General features: G+C 35.5%; 1 long non-coding RNA gene across 1 annotated transcript in view; it reads right to left on the reverse strand.

Moving 5' to 3' along the window:
• Positions 1-456: 456 nt before the first annotated feature.
• The window catches only part of LOC121395075, a 37593-nt gene continuing 12397 nt past the window's right edge, over positions 457-25652 (reverse strand). The window contains exons 2-4 of the long non-coding RNA XR_005962234.1: positions 20984-21089; positions 1493-1564; positions 457-998 (exon numbers count right to left, since the gene is read on the reverse strand). This is a non-coding gene — a long non-coding RNA (uncharacterized LOC121395075). The remainder of the gene's footprint in view (positions 999-1492; positions 1565-20983; positions 21090-25652) is intronic.

Consider the following 25652-nt stretch of genomic DNA (forward strand, 5'->3'; position numbering starts at 1 on the left):
TATGTTATGCATGCCTTTATGTATTCTTTTTTCCCATAAATCATTGACAAATGAAGTAGGATAAAACAAATATATATACATTTTATATATTTGTTCATTATTGTAATTTAACATACCCTTTATTATTCTGTTATTTCTAGTATACAGTAGTGTTTTTACTGTGTCCTTGTACTGTATGACAAAACTATTTTTGCTATATTTTTAATAGGCATGGTAATCCATGGGAGAAATATAAAGATATTATACTTATTCTTAAGCCATCACATGGGGGCTCTTACACTAATTTTTCTGGTCAAGTTTTTAAAGAACAAAAACTCTTTAGAGAATTATTTTTGATTATGCTCTGAAGCTGCTAAAAATCCGAATCCCAAAATACTGACAATTATTTCAAACATTAAATAAACCCAATAGGTTTGTTTTACCTCTAATAGGCTAATTATATCTTAGTTGGGATTGCGTACAAGGTACAGTTATTACAGAGAAAAATACATTTTATAATTCTTGATTGTAATGGAGTCTGTAAAGCCTGGCCAATAGATTTCTGAACATTATAAAGTTTCAAAGCTATATGGCCGTGTAACCTATTTGCACTTAATTTTGCCTTGAAGTATAGCACTCTGCAGTATTTTTCCTTTTAATGTATTGTGTTGTTTTGTGTATAAATGTTATTTATTGTGTTTTTTTTTCAAACCCAACATCACAGCCGGTGATCTGCTTTTATACAAACAGAATTCTTTTATATTTACATTAACTACAAATGCACAATGTGTCCCTTAAGCCTATAAGGGAATGTAAACCATCTGAGTTTTAATTAGTTTAAACCAGACTTAAAACATTTTTTAAAAGGAAAGATTTTACCCATTCTTATCTCATTTTCAACAACTTTTTGTATTTGTGTGTAGCCTTGCAAGACTGCTGACCGCAAAAAAAGATTACATTTGACTTCTTCAGCTTGCTGAACATTTGTTGATGAACAAAGTTTCCATATGGTCAGGACACTGTTGATACATGAGAAAAAAACTGAATTGCCAGGAAACATTCATGAATTCCAATCACAGCAGAGTAGGGTGCAAAAGTGCAAAGTGCAAATAACAGATGCAATCCAATATCTTTTCTGTATCTCTACCTGCTCTGTACTTTAAATAATTGCAGCAAAAAACCCCAAAAAACTGAAATGTGTGTTTACTCATAAATATAGTACTTAGTTTGGTAGCACTGATTTCTTGAAAGACAAGGCTGGGGGAGATATGGCTTATGCCAGGAGAAAAGGACATGGCTTATGTCAGGATTGCTGTGCACCCACCAAGGCTGCTCTCTGATGGATATTTTGCATCTCATTCAAAGGTCTAAATCAAATAAACACTGAGGGGCCTTTAGTTGCAACAGGGGCAGTAATAAATGACCCCCAATTGTGTCTTATGTCTTCAATTCCCCAATTAATCCATAAAAACCAAATATTACATACATACATATGACACAAAAATAAACTAACCAGAGGACTTCAAGTCGAGTGACCAGTTATGGCAAATCCAACTCTGCAGGGTCATCTTGTAGAGTTTCTTTGCTGCAGTTAAGGAGAAGGGAGAGGGGCAAAAGAGGAGGCTTCTGGTTAAAGTTTGAGCTCATTTCACATTTAAAAAATTAACATCAGTGTTGTGGGATAAAGTTTTATGATAAGAAGTTTATAATAAAAAATTTCCATTAATCTGCATATCAGACATTTAAATTAAACATAGTGGGAGAGGCCTGATATAACTTCCAGTCCTGTAATCATTAAAGGGATACTGCCATGGGAAAAAAACATTTTTTTCAAAATGCATTAGTAAATAATGCTGATACAGCAGAACTCGAAAAAAGAGCAAACAGATTTGTTTTATATTTACTTTTGAAATCTGACGTGGGGCTAAACATATTGTAAGTTTCCCAGCTGCTCACAGTCATGCGACTTGTGCTCTGATAAACTCCAGTCACTCTTTACTGCTGTTCTGCAAGTTGGAGAGATATCACCCCCCCCCCCCGGCAGTCTAACAACAGAACAATGGGATGGTAACCAGATAACAGCTCCCTAACACACAATAACAGCTGCCTTGTAGATCTAAGACCAGCACTCAATGGTAAAATCCAGGTCCCACTGTGACACATTCAGTTACAATGAGTAGTAGAAACAATAGCCTGCCAGAAAACAGTTCCATCCTAAAATGCTGGCTCTTTCTGAAAGCACATGGCCAGGCAAAATGACTTGAGATGGCTGCCTACACACCAATATTTCAACTAAAAAAAACTGCACTTGCCGGTTCAGGAATAAAATGATATATTGTATAATTAATTGCAGTGTAAACAGTGTAATTTAGAAATAAAAACTACATCATGAAAATCATGACTGAATATGGGTGACTTAGATGTACACTAGTATAGGTCTATAAATAAATCATGGTCTTACCATTTACTGCTGGAACAGAATTAATAGAAGTACCCAGCTCCATTCACAGCAGTCTATGTGCACACATGCCACTTCTACCATCCTTGAACTTACATTCTTACGCCTATATTTTACCTTTCTGCAGATATCATTGGCACTAGTTTAATGGTCAATAGCCTCCATCACTAAACAACTGCTGGTAACACCACTAGGCACCACTCACGGAGCTGTTGTGGCGTTATACTCTTCTGTAGTATAATTCATATACTCAAGGAGGCTTATTTATTAAAGGTTGGATTTTAGTGGTATTAGAGGTTTTTGAAACCACAACTAAACTCACAATCTCAAAAAACATTGAATTTATTAAAAGATCTGTTTCTAAAAAGTACGAACAAAAAAAAGCTGAAAGATCCAAAAAAATCAGAAAACCTATAAAGCTCTAAACCATTTAAAAACAGTCCAATAGGATCAGTGCACCCCCATTGACTTCTTTAACACCTCAACAACTTTTACTTGGTGAAGTTTTTTATTAAAAGCTTTCATGGTTTTTTTTCAACATTGTCATTTTAGTGGTTTCATTTTTGAGGTTTTTGAAACCACAACTAAAACCACAAATGTCATGGAATTTATTAAAACATCCAAATATAAAAAGTGCAAATAAGCACTGAACGATACACTAAAAAAATCAGAAAAATAATCAAAATTCAGTTGTTAGTAAATGGGCCCCTAACTAAAGCTCAAATTTTTACAGCTTTTAAGAAATATAGAAAAACCACAAATTGTTTGAGATTTCTGGGAAAAAAATTTATTTTAGTAAATGGGCCCCATAGAATTATTAATAGCTCATACATCCAAAAAGCCCTTGAGGATATTGGGGGGGACATATTCCAATTCCAAATATTGCCATTTAACCCTTTCTTCCTCCATGGGGCTGATCCAATGGTATCAATTCATCATCCTTGTATTAGCATAATTGCATCTTTCGGTATTACGTAAAAAGGCTCTGCACAACAGCCCTAAAAGGTATCTCTCTGGTAAAATATCTAAACTGCTATGTCAAAATTCCATGTCCAAAATGGTATTTTGCAGTTGGTGTTCCTGCGACTATTTGTTACTTTCTTGGCCTGGCACTAGAAATACTTGTGACAGGAGACAACAGATGTATTCCTTGTTCCGTAGAAACATTCTAGCAAATAAAATGGCTTTTAACCTCAAGCTTAAAAGTATTTAAACAACACAGCAGGTCTGTGCCAGTGTCCTGTTCTTTAAACTTTGTTCTTTGATAATAACCAATATGTGTTTATAGCATACATCTAAACACATCTATAGGGTGCTTGAAGCACATGGAGAAATAACAAGTCACTCCTAAAGATACCCATACACATTCAGAATTTGGCCGCTGATTTGACCTTAGGTGGTCCTGTTTGCAATGTATTGGTTTGTTTATGGGACCAAAATGATTGCCTTTCCAATCAATATCTGACCAGGCTTCATTCAGTTATCAGTTGTGTCAGCTAGAAAATTATTTTGTTCGAGGATACATTGGGTCATAGATGCAGGTCACAGTAGACAACTATGCACTTGCCTCCATGTAACCCAGTCATGAGCGTAAGCCATTCATTAGTCCAATCTAGCCCCTCACTTTGGTGCACAATTCTGGTAAGAATATATCTATGGCCATCTTAAGATACATGGGTGGAACTAAGTAGCATATTATAGAAAACATCTCTAGGATTAGTCCATCATTGTGTTTGTCTCTGTCAATATTGTATGCATTGAAGAGTCGGTTGGCTCCAATTGTATGATGAGAATACAAATATTTACTTTATACGCATATTCCAAATTACATGAGCCATGCAGTAGGAAACAATAATTAAAGCGTAGGATTGCAGTTTGCAGAAATTATAAAATGGATCATTTCCACAGTTCAGTGATTCAACAGCTTCTGCTGCAAAAACAAAATGAAAAGGAAACATTAATTTACTGTATTGCGAATTAAATAGATTGAGCTTCAGTAAATGAATTGTGTCATAAACTGCTGTTTTAAATTAAACTATAGAATAACAGTATCAACAACAGTAACATTTTAACGTTTTGTGTAATTACAAGCATGGCTATTATTTAATGCAGACAATAAATCAAAGTGAGCTATTGCTGATTATTACAATAGCTATTCCAAAAGTTCTTTGTTGTGTACCTATTTTGGAGTAAAATATTTTTTCACTAATAGAATCAAATAAAAATTAATACTATTTGCATACATAAACAACTGCAAATATACAGCATATTCTGCTATAAAAGGGATCTAAATCCCTTCATACATTTCTGAATCCATACCACTAAAGCTAATAGTTGAAATTTTAGGAACTGATTTATTGTCTAGCATAGCCCCCCATTTAAAAAATATGAACCTAGGCCCTAGGTTCAATAGTTAACATACTGCACTAATTTCGATTTTTTTTTTTTCCTGGTATATTTCACAAGCTAAGGTTGGACATCATTACAGCCATCGCTGCTCTTCAACTTTTTTCATTTTTTCAAAATCTGTTTAAGACTGGCTGCTCGACAACTTCTTTTCCATTATGTCCTACAGGCAGCACACTGAGAGGCACATTTATTAAAGGTCGAATTTCGAATTTTTTAAAACTCTATTAAATTCTAATATATTCAAAATTCGACAGGGGGTTATTTATAAAACAAATTGAATATCTCAAACTTGGACGAATTTTACAGACTCGAACACTCACATACAATTCGAATCCAATTCAACCAAACCGATTTGAGTTTTTTCTCTTATACAAAACTAGAATGTCAGGAAGTCAACTAAAATGTCCATATTGGTCCCAGGACCTCTCCCATTGACTAATACATGAATTCGGTAGGTTTTATGTGGCGAATAGTCAAATTGAAATTCTTAAAGGGCCAGAGTTTGATAAGTCTCAAAAATGAAATTTGGATAATTCACTAATCGAATTTGACAGTTTAGACCATAAAAAATTTCTACCCTTAATAAATCTGCCCCTGAGTGTTAACTCCCTGTGTTTCCGAGGTAGGACAGGAGATGTTAAATTATAGAAATATAGATATAGAAATTTGAGCAAATTCATTTAAAACAGAATTTCTGGTGGAGCTTTTTTTGGAGGATTTTTTGGTAACTATAGTACTACAAGATTCATACCTACATATGCCCATACTGTACTTCAAGGAAGCAAGAAGTTTTTAAGGGTAACAGTCAATGTCATAGTTAAATCGGGTTGAAAAAAGACCAAAGTCTATCAAGTCCAACCCCTACAAATGAAACCCAGCATCCATACATACACACACTCACACTGACCCCTCTATATACTCACATAAATTATATATACCCATATCTATACTATCTATAGATTTTACTATCACAATAACCTTGGAAATTATGTTTGTCCAAGAAATCGAAGTCGCATTTAAAAGCATTAACAGAATCAGCCATCACAACAACATCCAGCAGATTATTCTACAACCTCACTGCCCTTCAAATGAAAGTTACTTTCCTCTAGTCTAAAGGTCTAAAGTTAAGACATATCCAGTTCAGAGCTCTGTGTTATGTTTTGGGTAGCCGATTATGAGTACAGTATAATAGTGCTTTATTAGCAGAGTCAGACAGCCATTACACAACAGTAACTTTCACTTTTAAGCTACCAGAAATATGCACAGTATAAGTATGAGCACAGTAACATTCACAGGCCATTTGCATAAATACCACATATCCCCCTATAATAGGAAAGCATTTGGGCAAATGTAATAAACAACAACAATGCATCTTAAAGCAATAATATAGATTATTCACATCACATAGTCCTGGTTCCATGCAGTTCTCAGTATGATTCTCTCAGTACGCCTTATAGGTTCACTTTCTTCAGGCCTATTGTAGCTGACATCAGAAGTAGGAAAATTTCCTTCATCAAATGGAGCTTCTCCAAAGTCATATCTAACAGGAGCAAGACAACTTGCATTCCATCAGACAGTTCATATGTGTATGGTCCTCACTGGCGTCTCACTTTAAGCAGTGTAGTAAATTTAGATTGTCCTTGTTTCAATATTCCTGGTTTCGGAATTATGACTAAAGATCCAGGCTGAAAGTATACTTCTCTTGCACCATGTTTTCTGTCAGTATAAGCCTTGCATTTGGCTTGTTGACGTTTCACAATGTCAGCAGTAGTTATGTAGGAACTCTGTTGTAAATACTTTCCAAGATTTCCCAGTAAGATTTGCTGTCTGTAGTGCTTCTTTCAGACTTCTGTTGAATCGCTCGATTTCTCCATTTGCTCTTAAGATTTCCTATGCACAATATTCCTCTCTCTCAGAAAGAATTCAAACTCATATGAGACACACTGTGGTCCGTTGCCTGATATTAACTCCTTTGGATTAGCTTCTCTGCTGAAGACTGTGGACAGAAATGTTATTACTGTAGCTGATGTTATATGAGAAACAAATGCAATTTCAGGCCATTTACTGTAATAGTCTATCAAGGTTATAGCAAATCTACAAGTCTATAGAAGCATCTGTAAAAGGACCGACAATATCAATAGCAAGTTTTTTCCATGCTGAATCAGGAAATGGTACTGGTTTTACATCTGGTCTCAACTTAACTTTGTGTACAAAGTTCTTTGCACAACCCAGTGAAGTGTTGCTTTGTGGTGAAATTTTAGACACTAGCTGTGTGGCAGGCACTGATGCTGTAGTAATGAGACCATCAACTAATTGTAGGTTTAATGCAGCAATGAGAGCCCTTCCAACTTTCCAATTATAGAAGTACCCTTATTCACAATGTAAAATTCACATGTTGCAATATTTGATTCAAATTGTACAGTCAATGGCAAGCAACCAAACACAGGGATTGGATCCTTTAAATAACTGACCAGTCTCAGGGCAGGTGCAACAAGCGGATCTTTTGCAAAGTATTTCAAGAAAATATCCTTTGATAGTATAGAAACAGCTAAACCTGTATCAAGCATCAGGTTAATGGAGTGTCCTTTGTCAGCAGAAGCAGTACTGACACTGACTGCATATAAACTTGTCTGGCATAACTGTACCAGCTTTAGCCACACTTAATACTGTGACATTTGTAGTAGTGACTTTATGAACATCTTTAGCAGATCTTAGCAAAATGTCCAACCTTTGTGCATTTGCGGCACCGTACCGCTTTTGCAGGACATGTAACATTTGCATTGTGTTGAAGAAAAGTCTTTAATGTATCTAGAACAATAATTGGCCATTGCAAAAAATGAATGAATTTCATTAGCATCTTGCGGAGTAGAGGCCAGTTTTATTGCCTGTACCTTTTTTGGGTCAGGTTGCATCCCTGCTGCTGAAAGTACTGTATGTGCCCATAGAATTCTAGGGAGTGTAAGTCCTTGAATTGATAAGCTCTCATATAATGCCTCCAAAGCAGAGTAATGCTCAGTCTGTGTTTTCCCAAAAAACAGTATCTCATCACTGTAATTCAGTGCATTTGGAATGAGCTGAATCACTCCTTTTATGGTCTCTTGGAAGATTTTCGGTTGTATATTCATAGACCAACATGTGTTGCAAATGTAGTTTTGTACCTAGATTCAGGACTTTTAGTAGATGAATTATGTCATTCACAGTTGGAGAGATGTGCCGCTCTCTTTGTATAGCCATATTTGGGAGGCGCATATCTACACAGAGTCGGACCTTGCTTGGGTCTTTTGGTTTTGGAACAGCCACTATAGGAGAAACCCATGGGGTAGGACCAGAAACTGTTTCAATGATGTATTGCTCTTCCAGGGACCGGAGTTCTTCCTCTATTTGTTTCCTTAAATTGAAAGGAATTTGTTTGTGTGCTTGTGCAACTGGACGAACATTTTCATCAATGTGCAATTGTACTTGAAAATTTGGTAGTTTTCCCAGTCCACTGAAAAGATTAGAATATTTATCAATCAGAGTTTGTACTTCTGCGTCTGTCTGGTTAGCAACAGTGTGAACTATGTGAATAAGTTCAAGGCCTAAAGCTGTGTGATAGCTAAGAAGGCATCCCCCAGATCCTTCCAATAAAAAAAAAAAGTAGTGGTAAGTTGCTTGTCTTTATAGTGGACTTTACAGTCAAATTTTCCAACTGTGGGCAGTGGAGTTTGAGACCCATAACGAAAGATTTTGGTTTGTACAGGTTTCAAGACAGGTGGCCTTTTCAATGAGTTATATGGACATCAATGATGTTAACAGAAGTGCTTGTATCAATGGTAAAGGCAGTTGCAGTATTAAGTAAGTACATTGTTATGGTAGGAGAGCGCACAGGTTGTTTTGTAGATGTGATGAATACAAAGTCTTCAAGGATTGGTAGTGGATTATCTTCTATATTTGGTTGTATGGATTTGATCTGAGCTGGCTTGTGTGTGCCTGATATATACTGAGATGCGGTGGGGGTAGAATGACATACTGAAGCAAAGTGAATAATTTTTCCACATTTGGTACATGTCTGGCCCATAGCAGGGCATGCACCGTTATGAGGAAACTTTCTTCCACATCAGTAGCATTTCTTTAGTGAATCTGTCCCTTTGTGGGTTTTGCTAGTGTGTTCAAGGTGACACACCTGTTCATCGGTGCCTTTTTCTGGCAGTGGCTTGTTGCTCTGAAATCTCAAAAGCACAAGCTATTTTGAGTAGGTCTTGCAAGGTGCAATATCCTGTATTGCTTTACATCTTATCATGGAAGAAGTGCTTGATACAATAACTTGTGTTGTAATTTCATAAACATCAGTAAAAGAACAGCTTTGAGCTTTTTCTCTTAATCATGTGACAAATGCATCTACTGTCTCCTGGGGTTTTGCAATGTAGGTGAATCCCTTTCATTAGCACTGTATTTTGCCTGTGACTGGGCATTATTAGGCCACAGTACTGAATTCACAATCTGTACATTCCCAGCAGTTCCCTGACTGAGAGTTTTAGCCTCTGCCACTGCTGTTTCAATTTGGCTAGCAACTATAATAGCCTTTGCAAGGGTTAAATCCTGCTCTAGGAGCAGTCTATCTCTAATGTGAGGTGAGTTTGTTTTTTCCACTATTTGGTCTCTTAGCATTTCATCTGTTAGATTCCCAAACTCACGGGTAACAACCAGCTCTCTCAAAGCTGCTACAAATTGTTCTGTGGATTCGCCATTACATTGTCCACGTTGGCGGAATTTATATCTTTCAGCAACCACATTTATTCTTGGCACGACAAAGTTCTTTATAGCAGTAAGAGCAGTTTCATAAGTATCATCAGGTAATGGTAATGTATAGAATATACGCTGTCTCTCTGCTCCTAGCCAGTGAATAAGTAAAGCACGCTTTCTAGCAGCAGAAATCTCCCCTTGGTCAGCAGCAATAATGTAGTTTTCAAACATACTGATCCAAGCAGTAAAAGGTATGGTAGGCTCACCAGGGTTTGGAAGAAAAGGTGCAGGCTTCTGCAGAGGTAGAAGAGCCATCCTTGTCGCCATTTGTTATGTTTTGGGTAGCCGAGGATGAGTACAGTATATTTATTAGCAGAGTCAATAGGAACAATTCCTATTCAGCAAGCAATGACAGTTCTGGGGCATATGACAGCACCCATAGAGGCAGTACACTGGGCCAAGGCTTGGATGATGGCACGGCACTAATATCTGCAGAATGAAATCCTGATGGCCTGGAATTGGAAACAGTCCAGTAGTGATAATCACTGATGCTTCATTGCATAGATGGGGTGCTCATCTGACGGCTTCTTTCGACTCATGGTCTGTGGTCGTAAACAGTATTGAAGGCAGTATTGGAGTCATTGAAAGAATTTCAGGATATGATTATCAATAATTATGTCCTGACTTAGTCAGACAATATTGAAGTAATATCTTACATCAATCACCAAGGGGGCACAATGTCTAGAAGGTTAATCTAGTTGTGTGCCAATATCATGCAATTGGTTCAGATGAACTTTACACATGTCTGAAATACACATAAGAGGCATCAACAATAAATGGGCAGACAAGTTTAGCAGACAGACCATTGTTGGATGATAAAGTGCCTCCAGAAAATGTTAATGCACATTCCACAAGAGGAATGGCAACTCCTTGGGCATTATTAACTTGGTCTAGTTTACACATGACATCTTGTCCTTTCAGGACATGGCCTTTTGTAGTAAAGTGCTTCAATAGGCAGTATCAAGACATAAATAACCTCCTTCCTTTATTTAACGAAGCTAGCAAATTCCTTTTAGTTCATAAGGGGGCACAAATATATCCTTCCAAGAATCAATATGTTAAGTATTGTGTGTTGTATGTTTTATTATTGTGTTTATTTGTTTCTCTGATCATGATTTTTATTCTCCTTACATAATGGGAAGCAAACTGACATTCTGATTTGTCTGTCCTGTATGCATCATGCTACCTCTGTGCATTCACTGTCCATCATGCAAACAAGTTCCTTAGCACCAGTCCTATGCCATCTGCACTTTCAGAGAGATAGGATCCTATTTATCAAAAAATGTAAAAATAATTTTTGCGCCTTGACATGTTTCTCAGTGGAATGTTTTCCTCAATCAATGTTTTCCATTTCAAAATCATGATTGCTAGGTCAAATTAAAAACTCAAATCCAAAAACAACCCTAAAAAAACTCAATCACAAGATTGCTGAGTTTGTTCAATAATCAGAAGATTTCATGGTTTCGGGCATCAAATCTGAAAAAGTCGCAGGTTTTTTTAACTTTTTTTCCCACACAAGAAATTTTCTTGCAAATTTAATGATGAATAGAGGGGATAGTCCCTGTGGATTTGATCAGAGTAGTTTTCAGAAAATAGTGATTTTGGATTTTGATAAATATCCCCCTAAATCACTGTTAAAGCTCAATCTTGAAAGTTGATAAATCCTCGCCCCTAGAGTTATGGTGTGCTGTTATATTATTCAGAAACTACCTGTTGATCAATAGCCTTTATGGCTTTGGAAGTTTGATACCTGCTGATCCTCACTTTTCTGTTGCTGCTGATTTCTATTAATGTTTCCTAGACTTCTTAGAGAAGGATAAAAGGCAAGGCAACAAACCCTCCAAAACATTGGTAGTTACCCCCTCTACTGAAATGTCACTTTAGATCTATTACCCTGTCTTTGAGAAGCTCTGTTTACATCCTGAACTTGTCCGTATTAGCCAAGATAGTGGTTGCCATTTTTGTAAGCTGAAGGTACATGCAGGCGCTATTTCTGCTGCTGAAGGCACATGCATGACTTTAAATCCCCCTCTTCACCTGATCACATCATCTATACATGTGTGCTGTACTTAATATAAAAAGTATAGTGCACTTGTATAAGATTGCAAACACATCCAGCACCATGGAGAATATGTTATGCAATAAAGATTACAGACCTCTGTAAGACAGGGCAAAGACCCTTTCTTCCCCTGCTCACATAACTGTGTCTTGGTCAAATACCACTGAGTAAGTTTTGGGTGAGGACTTCTAAATAACATGTCCTATGGTCTCAAGTATTTGTGTATTTGTTTTTTTACTTTCATTATTTTTAGAATTACTTTCATTATTCTTAGAAGCTGAGCAACACATAGGGGCACATTTACTTAGGTCGAGTGAAGGATCAGAAGGAAAAATACTTAAAATAATTAATATTTTTTTGGCTACTTCGACCATCGAATTGGCTACTTCGACTTTCGACTACTAAAAATCGTTCGACTATTCGACCATTCGATAGTCGAAGTACTGTCTCTTTAAAAAAAACTTTGACCACCTACTTTGCCACCTAAAACCTACCGAGCACCAATGTTAGCCTATGGGGAAGGTCCCCAGTGCATCGCGGCGTGTCTTCTGCGTATGCACATCTTCTGCGTGCATGCATGGCGCATTCGTGGAGGCGGGCAGGGGGCTGGAGTTCTGGAGGGGGCCACCGGGGACTGCCAGGAGGGGGGCCCAGGGACAGCAGTCCCGGTGGGCCCCAGGCCCCCCAGTCCGACCCTGATCATAAATATGGTCCCAAAGGGTTGGTAATATATTTTCAAAGCATTTCAATAGCTACAACAGGTATAACATGTATTATGCATAATGCTTAGTAACAGGGGTTTCCTGGATAACAAATCTTTCTGTAATCTGGGTCACCATACTTTAAGTCTGCTAAAAATTAGAATATAGAATTGTTTTGCAATTCATATGGCGCTACAATAGCTTAGTTACTATTAAGTACAAGGTACTGTTTTATCATAAAAGAGAATGAGGACATACATTTTGATACATTTTAATTATTTTCTTATAATCAATGGGAGATGGTCTTCCTGTAATTTGGAGCTTTCTGGATTACAGATATCTGGTTTCCAGATAATAGATCCCATACCTGTACAGTATTTATTTTATATATTTATGCAGCAGTTTATAGAGAATTCAGTCACTGACATCAGTCCCCACCTCAATGAAACTTATATTCTAATTTAAGTATCACAGTAAATAGACTGGGAAATGATTTAGCTCGATAGCTGTACTATGCATGGTACTTTCACAGATCATTATCTCACATTATTACTGACAACTGTCTGCATAATAGGTCAGTTATAAGTTTCAGCTTCAGGCCAATTTAGATCCATTATGCCCATAACACAGCAAAAGCCAAAGTGTTTCTTACATGCAGAACAAAAATGATCATAAACTGAAATATTAACATTCTAAAACTTGTAGTTTATACAGTGGTGCTATTTTTAGATATGAGAACCAATTCTGTTCTGTAAACTATTTTCCACTGACGCCACATTGCACCAAGTTTTATATCATCTCTCACCATATGATATATTTGAGGAACTGTAGATCTAAGTAGTAACCTAGATATGTGCAAATGGGAAATCTCTGTCATTTTTATACCTATGCCCTGCTAACTTTGTCCACTCTAATAACAGACATAAGGCAGTTGAAAAAGCAGCAACTGTGTGAGTTAGAGAGAGCTAATGTATAGTCTGATGGAAGGTCATTAATCACTAATGGCATCCTAAGGATAGTGTTACTTGTCTTTGAAAATAAAATGTGAAAGAAAATATGGGAGACAATTTAATGTGGCTTTGCATAGCTGTAAAAAACAAAGGGGACAGCATAATGGTAAAAACATGAAACTAAATGGAGCATTTGTTAAACAAAATTTGTGATTACCTTACTTTTAGTTTTGGCTAAGAACGTTCTTATTAAAAAATTTGAATTAAGTATAGGGTAACCTTTGAATGAAACTTTAATATATGATATATTTATTATTATTATGTATATAGTGCCAACATATTCTGTAGCACTTTACAAAGATTATCATTAGTCCCTGCCCCAGTGGAACTACAATGTAAGGGGCCTATCAGTTTTAACATGAGCCATGCTATAGTAGTGTGGACAGTTATACTAATGTTATACAGGCAAAGTCACAAATATAAGTTTAGGTATGCTCTGTCAAGTTGTTCATTATTTTCTATGATTCAGGGATTCTCAAGTTCACAGTGTCTGAATTCACTTTATGATAACCTTAAAAGGCAGGGTTTTACCTTTTCGGTTAATGGACAAAATCTGTGTAGTTAATGTACAAGCATAATTGTGATTATTTTAAGCTGTGATTGCCCTTATGGGCTTATTAAATATGGGCATAATTGCAGATTGCAAAAATGTATGCATACACTCTGCAATTGCGAATTATTGTTGTCACACAAAAAAAGGAAATCACAAAATAAAGGAAAACAATTCCCATTTTTGTTTCATTGTATCATTTTGTATCATTTTGTTTTTGTATCATTTTCTCCTGTTGCTGTAATACAATACTTTAAGGGGAGTGGATTAGTATGCCTAGGGTCATTTGTATATAGTCTATTTAAAATAATCAGCACACTGCTTTTGTGAGCTTAGTGAACAAAATGATTTATTGACTCATAGTGGCATATAGTAGTAGTAGTAGTATAAGTAATTCTGCCCATGTGCAGAAAAAATAGTATTCAGGTAAGGGAAGGAAAAATTAGGGGGTGGAGAAAAGAGCAACTTATTTATGTTACATTTTATTTGGAAAAAGCAATAGTCCAAATATATTAATAAAAGTCTATATCGGTGTGGTCCTGAACTTGTTTATGTGCATTAAAGGAGTCCATTTGTGTGCCTAAATGATCAAATTCAAATGACTTTGACACATTATATTATAAAAATAATGTTACCTGAGAAGCATTCAAGTTATTCATCTTGTATACAATACCCATGATTCCCTCTGGAACCTTTCAGTGTATGTATGTGATGAAAATGACCACGCTCAGGGTCTATAGTTAGTTATATTCAATAACCTTCAACAAAAAGAGTTCGATTTTGAATCATAACATTTATAATGACCTGCAACAGTATACAATGTTGGGTTATAGTCTCTGTTGATTCTAGTGACGTTGCCACAATGTATCAAATTAATGTATATAGTACATTTCCATCTAATATAGTAACATAGTACTCAAAATTTAACAGGTTGTTCCTAGCTGTTCTTTTTCTGTACAATGTGTTTTTAAATTTTCTTTATTCAGTGTTAGGTCATAGTAAAATTCAGTGTGTCTTTGATGATATTAAGGGGGTTATTTATCAAAATCCAAAATTTTCTGATAATTTTATTTTTGAAAGTCAGAGCAAACTAGTATATACGATTTGACCTTATTTATTATTAAAAAAGCACAATTTAATTGGATTGGGGGGAAAACTTTATAAAATCAAGTGAAAATCCGTATTGTACGATTTTTTTCAGAATCATTTCCAGATTTTTTTTTACTTTTTCCCGAAAATTTCCCTGAATTTATTTTTTAACCGTAAAAGACCAAAATATTTGTATTTTCAGGCTAATTCCAGTGCAGACCACAGAAACTTCCAACTAGGATAGGGACCCCTTATATTAATTTATATAATTCACTTTTTATTATTATACCATAATCCTAATCCTAATAAAAAAATGAATTATTTGTACAAGGGTGTGCCGGTTTCATGATGTTCGTGGATTTAACCGAGCACCCCGTTTATACATTTCGACCTTGGAGTGAGGATACTCACTGGACTTAGATATATATATATATATATATATATATATATATATATATATACACACTTATATATATATTTATATATATATATATATATATATATATATATATATATATATATATATATATATATATATAAATATATATATAAGTGTGTATATATATATATATATATATATATATATATGTGTGTGTATATACATGTATATGAGATGTATAATACATCTCAAAAATTTTTAGGGTTTTTTTCCACTAAAAATTCAGATTTTCTAGTTAAAAAAAAAATCTTGAATTTTTCGAGTTTTTTTCATTCAAACATTATAAACAACCCGCTTAGAAACTGCTGAAACTGGTGAGGCTGTGCCCAATCCTATAAGTGAAAGTAGATTGTGCCAGATTAATTTCAATGAGGAAAAGTCACCTCACAATTTATCACATGAAAACTTATGGACGAGATTCAATTTGAAGAGAAAAAACTTTTCACCTAATTGAAAGGAACAGGGGAAATCCCGGGCTTTCACTGTGCTATCCTTGTGCTATCCCTAGGCGAACCGGTTCGTCTTGGCACGGCAGAAACCATCTGATTACACCAGCCCAGATACACTGCGCAGGGGTCTTACAAAGAACGACACAGTAGGCACGTGTGTTGCAAAGCAAGTTCCGATTTATTAGGGTTACAGCAGTTGCTTATATAGCCAATATGACGTGTAACAAAGATATGCCTTAGCCTGAGAGAAAACAAAAAAGTATTATTCTGTGTGTCTCCAAAAAGAAACTTTGTAGTGGGGTGTGCTGGTATGCGTGATAAGAAGAGATAAGAAACATATTTGCCCAAGGGCATTGGGGGGTTGCTCAGGCCAGCTGGGGAGTACGTGCCATATATGCATGTTTTGCACAAAGAAGTTTGAGCAAGGACAGAAGTTTCAAGGATAGAAGTTAACCCTTTCAGTTCCCCCCTTTCACTAATTTAATTCCATTTTCCCCATGACTTCAATAGAGTTTTCACATGATAAACTGAGATACGTTTTTCTAAATTGAATTGCATCTGAAATTGAAGTTCGTCCATGATTTTTCATGTGATAAACCTTTTTCAAACTGAATTGAATCTGGCCCATTGTGCCTATTGACACAGACTGCTGCTGGAACTACCTTCACATTGTGCTTTATTGGGAACAGGTGGCAGCACATACTAAGTGGTGCAGAGCACAACATAGAGAACTTTTCAGAACATTGCCAGAACTAGGGGTAGGCAGAAGAGGCATGTGCCTAGGGTGCAACAGTCGGATGGCAATGGGCACATACATGTCTGCTCCCTGGCGTTGGGTTGGGGGGGGCGAAGTCCAGGGCAGCTCTGCCTAGGGTGACCTTAAAAGTTGATCCAGCTATGGTACCTTTTAACATGCCTACCTTTAATAAATGGCATTTTTTAGGCATCAATTGCAAAACCACAACTGCACTTCAGGAACACAAATTACCCCTTATATGATCAAAACATAACATTACCTAATTAGATTACACAATTAACAATTTCATATATGCACAGTATGCTTTCAAATTCTAAATCGGTGTATTCCAAAAAATTGATTTACTGTTTTTAAATGAATTTATTTGATAATTTATTTGACAGTATCCACTAATTCACAGACATTTTGAAAACAAAGCTTTTAAAGAAGGAACAGATATTAAAGAAATAAGCCTAAGGAGACTGTAACATGAATGCTCCAAAAATAAAGTCACTGTTCTCGTGTTCTTCTGTTGAAATGCATCTCTCTTCACTTTTTCATGCAGGCCTCAAGCCTCATCATTTTCTGTTTAAAATGAGAGAAAACCTCTAATCATTTAGACCACTGATGGCTTGCTGAATAAGGTAACTAACTAGACGAAAGTCACAGTTAGCACAGGAAAATAAAAAGATCACAATAAAAAATATTATGAAAGAAGCATTTCAACTTGTGGGGGCACATTTACCTAGGGTCGAATATCGAGGGTTAATTAACCCTCGATATCCGACCGTCGAAGTAAAATCCTTTGACTTTGAATATCGAGGTCGAAGGATTTACCACTATTCCTACGATCGAACGAATAATCGTACGATCGAACGATTAAATCCTTCGAATCGAAAGATTCGAAGGATTTTAATCCATTGATCGAAGGATATTCCTTCGATCAGAAAATTGTTAGGAAGCCTATGGGGACCTTCCCCGTAGGCTAACATTGGCCTCTGTAGATTTTAGGTGGCGAACTAGGGGGTCGAAGAATTTTTTAAAGAGACAGTACTTCGAATATTGAATGGTTGAATAGTCGAACGATTTTTAGTTCGAATAGTTAGATTCGAAGTCGAAAGGTCGTAGTCAAAGGTCAAAGTAGCCCATTCGATGATCGAAGTAGCCATATTTGACCATTCGAAATTTTAACTATTTTTCCACTATTCCTTCACTAGAGCTAAGTAAATGGGTCCCGTGGTGTATATACAAATGGCCTGTAAATGACACTGTGCTCATACTTATACTGTGCATGCTTCCTGGTAGCTTAAAAGTGAAAGTTACTGTTGTGTAATGGCTGCATGAAAGCTGCTAATAAAGCACTGTTATACTCTCCTCATCCTCGGCTACCCAAAACATAACACAACTGCCTCTCATCCTGTGACCTGTTAAAAGTGCAGTTATCAACAAAATGAAATACAAAGCCTCGTCAGCTGTTATTTAAAGCAATGACTTCTTCTTTTGAGTTCTTTTAACTTTTCTGTTCCACTTTGTTTTCATCAAAGGTTTTAGATGCTAATCAAGCTAAAATATTTCCCAAGGGTTATGCACTGCAGATATTAATTTTATATATCTTGGGCTGAAAGTATACAAGCTAAGTACTGCAGAAGTTTAAAACTACGTGAAAATAAGAACATTTTGAGAAAAATATAAAGGAACAACAAACAATACAATGTTAAAACCTGTATTTAAAATGAGCATTTTCAAACTATGAAAATTATTGCATTCATTTGGTATTTCAAGTATGGGTACAGTGGAGCTTGAAAGTTTCTGAACCCTTTTAAATTCTCAATATCTTTGCATAAATATGACCTAAACTAGATAATGAGAACTGAAATGAGCCAAAAACCTCAATACCTGTTTATTTCTTTATTGAGGAAATTTATCCATAGTTACATATTTGTGTGGCAAAAGTATGTGAACCTCTAGAATATGATTTAATTTAAAGGAGAGTCGGGTGCTTCAATCAATGAGAAAATCAGGTACTAAAATTAATCTAAGACAATGGACTAATAAACAGTTTCCGGGAAGCATTTAACTGCAGTTATTGCTGCCAAAGGGGGTACACAAATTATTGAGATCAAAGGTTTGCATTCTTTGCCACTTTGTCATAATTCCTTGTGGCAGGTAATTTTTGGCAGAAAATTCCCTCTGTGCTTGTTTTAATTGTATGTTGTCCCATAACCTGCTCTACGGTTCTATTTTCTTATCTTCACTTTACTTAGAAGACTAGTATCTATATCCTCATTATCTTAGGGGTCTGTACCTTTTCTGAGAACAACAGCCTAGAATATTTTAATATTCTATCCTGCCTTTCTGAATCAAACATACTTCCATCAGCCAAAACCAAGTTCTTAACCACCTGTAGCATAATAGCTGGTGTCTGATATCCCATTTATCTAATTTTATATAATGTTTCATATTGCCTCAACAGAAAAATAACTATTACAAGCTTGGTTATACTGCTACTTCTTCAAAACAAAAAGGAACATTTTTAACTCCCCATACTTAAAATGTTAATAGGTCAGTAACCTATTCAGCTAATAAGGGGTTGGATAGCTTTTTAGCAAGTAAGGGAATACAGGGTTATGGGAAATAGCTCATAGTCCAAGTTGATCCAGGGACTAGTCCGATTGCCATTTTGGAGTCAGGAAGGAATTTTTCCCCCTCTAAGGCAAATTGGAGAGGCTTCAGATGGGTTTTTTGCCTTCCTCTGGATCAACTGGCAGATAGGTAGTTAATAAAAAAAAAAAAAAAAAGGTTGAACTCGATGGACATGTGTCTTTTTTCAACCTTTCTTACTATGTTACTTACTATGTTACTATGTAATGAGGAGAGAAAAATGTGCACTTCAGGGGTGGTAAGATGACTGAGTTCCCTTCAGACTTCAGCAAACAGTTTGTAGGTTCTCCCCTTGTTTGCTTGGGTGTCTTCCGGGTTCTTTGGTTTCCCCCTACACTCCAAAAACATTCTGGCAAGTTAGTTGGTACCCGATGAACCTGATCATAGTTTGTTTGTGTTTTTAATATGAAAAGGAGTATATGTAATAAAAGGAAATAAAATGAGTATATGTAATAAAAGGAAATAACATTTTTCACGGGCAACAAATAAAATGTTTTGCTTTGAAACAGTTGATCAGTAAATGATACCTGTTTGGTTGTTATGGGCACCTTGGCAAACTTCACTGTAGGTCAAATAGCTCAATGTAAAGATGACCAATGTTGTCTTCATTTTACAGATCTTTTGCAATACACAATATAATTTTTCTCTGAACAATACCAATGGATACTTGTAAAAAGATAACAAGTGATAGTGATTTGTTTACTAAGTTCTCTTTAGCGGAATGAAATGTGTTATCCAACAGTACTAATTGTACACTCTAAGGTTGATTTTCAAATGTAAAAATATAAGTTACTTGTCTGATTAATAATGTCAGTTAATGGTCTATTTTAAAAGACAGAACTAGACTGTCAACACTACATGACCCTCTGAAAATCATCATCATCATCATCATCATATGTGTGGCAGAGATCATACCAAAAAAATGTAAAACATTTTCATTATTTTTTGGGGCATGGAACATTTTGTTTCTTTTTAATTATACATTGTTATTAACATATTTAGCAGGAAAAATACATATGTACAAAAACAATATAAGAAATAAAGTCGAGCTACAAAGCCATATGGTCACAGAGGGTGCAAATAACAGGTGGGGAAACATTTTCATTACTATGATGCTCGCAGTTCCATATTTTCACCGCTTCACTACTATTTTCACAAACTCGGTCCTGCATTCTGCTTTAGGCAAACCCCAGAGTAACAGCAAAAAAGAGGAGAAAGTGTAGAAGTGCAATCGAAAAATTGCAGAACAGATAACAAAAACTGAGGGAAAAGCAAGGTATAAAGCACAAAAGAGAAAATAAAAAATAGCTCTACAATATGAACATACAACATAGACATTTTAATGTAATTAGAAACCTAATGTTTTTCCTTTATAGTCAAAACAGTATGTAAATGCTTCTACTTTTACATGTATGTAAGTTTTCAGTATTCAGTTACAAAATAATTATTTACCAAGATCACATTCTTTCTGTTCTACTGATTTTTTTTTCTTGAGGTTTATTAGTATTTTGTCATAGACTGACATTTCCTATAAGAGAGTTTCCAGTCCTAGAAATAGTTTTGCTCTGTATTTACTTTCTCTACACTCTTAAGTATTCTTAGTGCTGTCAATTTGTCATTATTTTTTACATGCTATGGACTGTTCCTTCACAGCTACTTACCTGGATGCACTTAGGATTGTAGAAGAAATGGTTTGTCTTTTGGAAATAAAAGATAAGTTGTTACCCACTAATGCAGCCAGGATTAAGTTCTGTTTCCTCTGTTCCACTAAAAAATACAAGAAGAGTTTTTAGATGGCTTTCCTGAACAGTTGTTTATGTCAGTCAAGGAATGGTATATAATGATGACACACATTCCTTTAGGCCCTTAGCAATGTAGTCAATCACTGCCATTAATGTAATACACAGGGAGGCAATTTTAAATTTCATAACTACACTAACGTATGTCACACAGACCATAGTACAAAAAATGAATATAGCACTTTAAAGAAAATAGCAAAACGTTATTGTAAGATTGTGAATGCAAAAGATTTACAAATGCAAAATTCACAAATTAGACATATTTTTTTTCATGACAGTTCCCTTTAAAACTTGATAGATTGCAGCCAATAAATGCATCTGCCTAACAGTTTGCGTGTAGTTTTTCAAGTCAAATCTTCCATCCAGTAAAATGAATCTTTGTCATGGCTTATAGCCAGAGAACAGAATCTGTCTTTCATCACCCTTAAAATGAAAACACTTGAATGAGATTTGAATGTTTCATATTCAGAATTCCTGCCTTTTCTATAATCCCCTGGGCCTTGTGTCCTACACAACAGCTCCACCATTTGTTAGCTGAGAAATGCAATGTTTCAGTAATAGGCAAACTGTTTATAAATGTAAATTACTGTTAACACAACAAGAACTCTTTCAGCTTGTTTATGATTTTTTTCACTAAATATTAATATACTTTATAAATATATTTGATGTATGTACAGTTTAATTTAAGAACCTATATTTAGGATCCTTACATGGTTTATCTGTAAAAGTTTTGCTAGGAAGGGGTGATACCACATTGCAGAACTGATTCACAATACTGAAATACTGTCGTAAGTCACTTCTTTGAAAAATAAAATAAACATAATAGGCAGTCAGCCAGCAAGCAACTGACCAGTTGGTTGCCAACACTTTCATTTATGCATGGGCTTTAGACCCAAGACAAGGCTGCATGCCAGGCTGCACATCAGGAGCTAAAATAAAATACTGTACAAGAACTTGTCATATAGCATATACAGTAAATGTTCTAGTGTACTGTAATTTCCTAACCTAATGGCCATGACCTAAACCAACAAATTGCTAATTAACAATCATCAACATTGCAGTAATATTGGTAGCCTCAAACAAACATAAACAATTATTCAAATTCAAAGCATCTAGTTTGAAAGTAGCATTCGATGCAAGAATTTAAAATAAAAGTCATACAGTAAGTTGAATGGCTTCTTTCTGTGTGGAGAATCAGAAGTTTCAGAAAAAATATCTTGTAAGGACAATGAGACACTATGTAAACTGCAAATGAAGTTACAATTGCAAAGACAGAATCATTCATTAAAATATAGTAGCAGAAAGTTACAGATGAAGAATATGGTATTAAAATACCAGACACCAAAATGCCTCTGTGCATGGAGAAGTCTATCATTAGGGAAGATATAATGTATTGTACCATTCACATTAGGTCATTAATCAAAACCAAGCAGTCCAAGCAAACCAAAGCTCTAAGCAGAGCAATCACAGCAAGGCCCATGTTTGAAAGAGTGATAGCATTCTGTGGCAGAGATTAGTCTGATAAACCACCAGCCAAAAAAGATCTAGTCTCTCCTCAAAGCTGAGAAGTAATAAAGAAGATATCACTGATACACATTTTCCTGCATGTTGTTTGCAGCAATGTTTTATGGTATTCTGAACTGAAAATAAAGTTTTGTAGACAGGCAATGTGTGCAGTTTAACCACATCTAGTGGCCTTAAGGTTTTTTTGTCACTTGGTGCTGACAGATTTAGTCAGGATGCTTTGTAGTTAAGTATTTACTAAAGATAATAAAATGACCTGACAAATGTCAAAATAGCAACGGTTCATGTTAAAGAGGGATTTAAACCTCAAAAATGAATGAACTTGCTCAGATTAGTCAGATTTTTGCCATTTATATTCATTTTCTCTTGTTAGTGCTTTCTGAGACATTAGCAGGTTTAGACAGTTTTATACTGCTAATACCAGCCTATTGGCTCAACAGATCTATTTGTCTATACAATGATTTAATTTGTCCAACGATTCATTCCAATATGGAAAATAATTGTCCTAATCCATTTTTCCCATGTATCTATCACTCCTTAGATCAGAATAGTGTTCAACTGCTCAAAGAACTTGAAATCATTCTCCTGAGAAACTTCATTTTGTAGGGGAGGCATTTATACACTATAAGGGCAATGAAGACACTAAAGTATGTGAATCAGATGACAAAATACCTAATATATATATATATATATATATATATATATATATATATATATATATATATATATATATATATACTATTTCTATTTCTGCTTAATATAAGCAAAGGTTAAAAACAAAACACTTAACACTTATATAAACATGTAACATTTTCTCATTATGAAAGTTGCAATTCCATCCAGTTCCATTCCTACTGTTACAATTGTGCCAATCTTTCAGCCTAACACAGTGTTAAAACCTCTTCCGCATTAGATAAACTTATGTCTTTTGTACTAACTTTCCCAACCTACATAGACTATTGCATTTATTATGATTTTTTTAATTATCTATCTTAATGGCTCCTTGTTCTCTTATGATGATCAATCTATACATGTACATGTATTGCCACTTTAAGGATCTTTATGTTAATCTGACCTTCATATATCAACTTGCCTGTACTGTTTATTGGTTATCTTACTCCTATCATACTGCCAAAGGTATATCTTGTATGTCCAAAAACCAGCATATCAATTCACAAACTATAAATGTGTAACTAATCAAACTAAAAATACATGTTGTGAACTGGTAACTGGAGAACAGTTTGAAGGGAGATATATTTCCCCTAGGTTCATGTCTTGAGTGGGTTAATTCCCCTAGAAAGTCTCATCTGGGGAATAATAAGGAGGCTAGATCAGCTAGCTGCTAGAGAGGGGGAGTCTCAGAGTACATTGGAAATGTACTGTGACTCTGTGAAGTTGTACTTTTGTGTTTGGCCGGGAATCCCAGTAGTGGACCGGTAGAAGAGAGGGAAAATACCCTGTGTTAGAGTAGAGCCCAAGTGGGGCAAGGATTTTGTTTTGTTTTATACCACTTGTGCTCACAGAGTCTGTATATGTGAACAATAAATGGACTTTGCCCTGCTAAAGAACTGTCTGTTCGTCTGATCCTGCTCACAATGTGTAAACATGTTTATAAGTGATATATAATCCCTCACAATGTGGTTACTATAATACTGAACACACCCGTGATAATCATCACAACTACTGTATCAATAATCTAATACGGTAATACTATGTACCAACCCTCTAATGGGCAAATTCCCTAAGTGGCGCAAATTTGCTAGCGACCGTTTTGCCCACTTCACAAGACTTCGCCAGGCGTAAATTCACCAGGACAACGCTAATTCCCTAAAATGTTGCGTCAATGGCACCGAACAAAGTTGCGCTAGCGTTGGCTAATTTGCATATGGTGGGAAGTGAAAGTTGAATGGACATATATGTTGCAGCAAATACATTACATTACACAAGGCCAGGGAACCTTAATAAAATAAAGTTGCCCTACACATGAGCCAGTGTATAGTTTATGTGCCATATGTTAGGAAATGTAAGGAGGAACCCGGGTACACAAAAAACATTATACGGTCTTTTGCAGACTATCACCCTGAAAAAAGTAAAAGACGCCAGCGTTTTTTGCTCCTTAGAAAAATATTTCAACAAAAAATGTAGGAAGTCCTATGCATTCCATTGCACTTTGTCTGGTCTGACGTGGCTAAGGCAAGTCTGGCACAAGAGGTAACGTTCAGTAAAATCCGCATCTTCCATTAATGTAACCAATCATCAAATGAAAGTTCCTCCAAATGAAAATCACTGTTCATGTGTTGTCACCTGTAATAATCTAATATGGTTATAAAGTGTACCAACCCTCTATGAGTGACACATTAACCGGTGTACCTGGTATACTTTACTACCGTATTAGATTATTACAGGTGACAACACATGAACTGTGATTTTCATTTGGAGGAACTTTCATTTGATGATTGGCTACATTAATGTGGGTTTGGTGTTTAATGAGAGTATACCGGATAATGGGTCACACATAGAAGGTTGGTACATAGTATTACCGTATTAGATTATAATACACAAAAGCCATAAATATCTTGTGAATTATATCCTTATAAACGGTGACTTCTGATGTCATCAGTTATAAACGGTGACTTCTGATGTCATTTCTGTCACATGACTCACTGAAACTTGTCTATTACAATAAATAAAGTACCCCCAGTTGCAAAATATGAGGATATTAGAAATTACCTCGGCGTTCAATGACCTGTATAAAAACATTTGGCCTTCGGCTTCATGTTTTTATATGGTCATGAAACTCCTCGGTAACTTATAATATCCTTATAATTTACAAGAGGGGTTACTTTATTCACTATATTAACAAAGTAGGTGTGAAGATTATCACGGGTATGTTCAGTATTATAGTAACCACATCGTGACGGTATATATATCACTTATACACATGTTTACACGTATTTTTCATTTGATTAGTTACACATTTATAGTTTGTGAATTGATATGCTGGTTT

The sequence above is a fragment of the Xenopus laevis genome, chromosome 6S, assembly GCF_017654675.1.
Source record: "Xenopus laevis strain J_2021 chromosome 6S, Xenopus_laevis_v10.1, whole genome shotgun sequence".
Classification (NCBI taxonomy): domain Eukaryota; kingdom Metazoa; phylum Chordata; class Amphibia; order Anura; family Pipidae; genus Xenopus; species Xenopus laevis.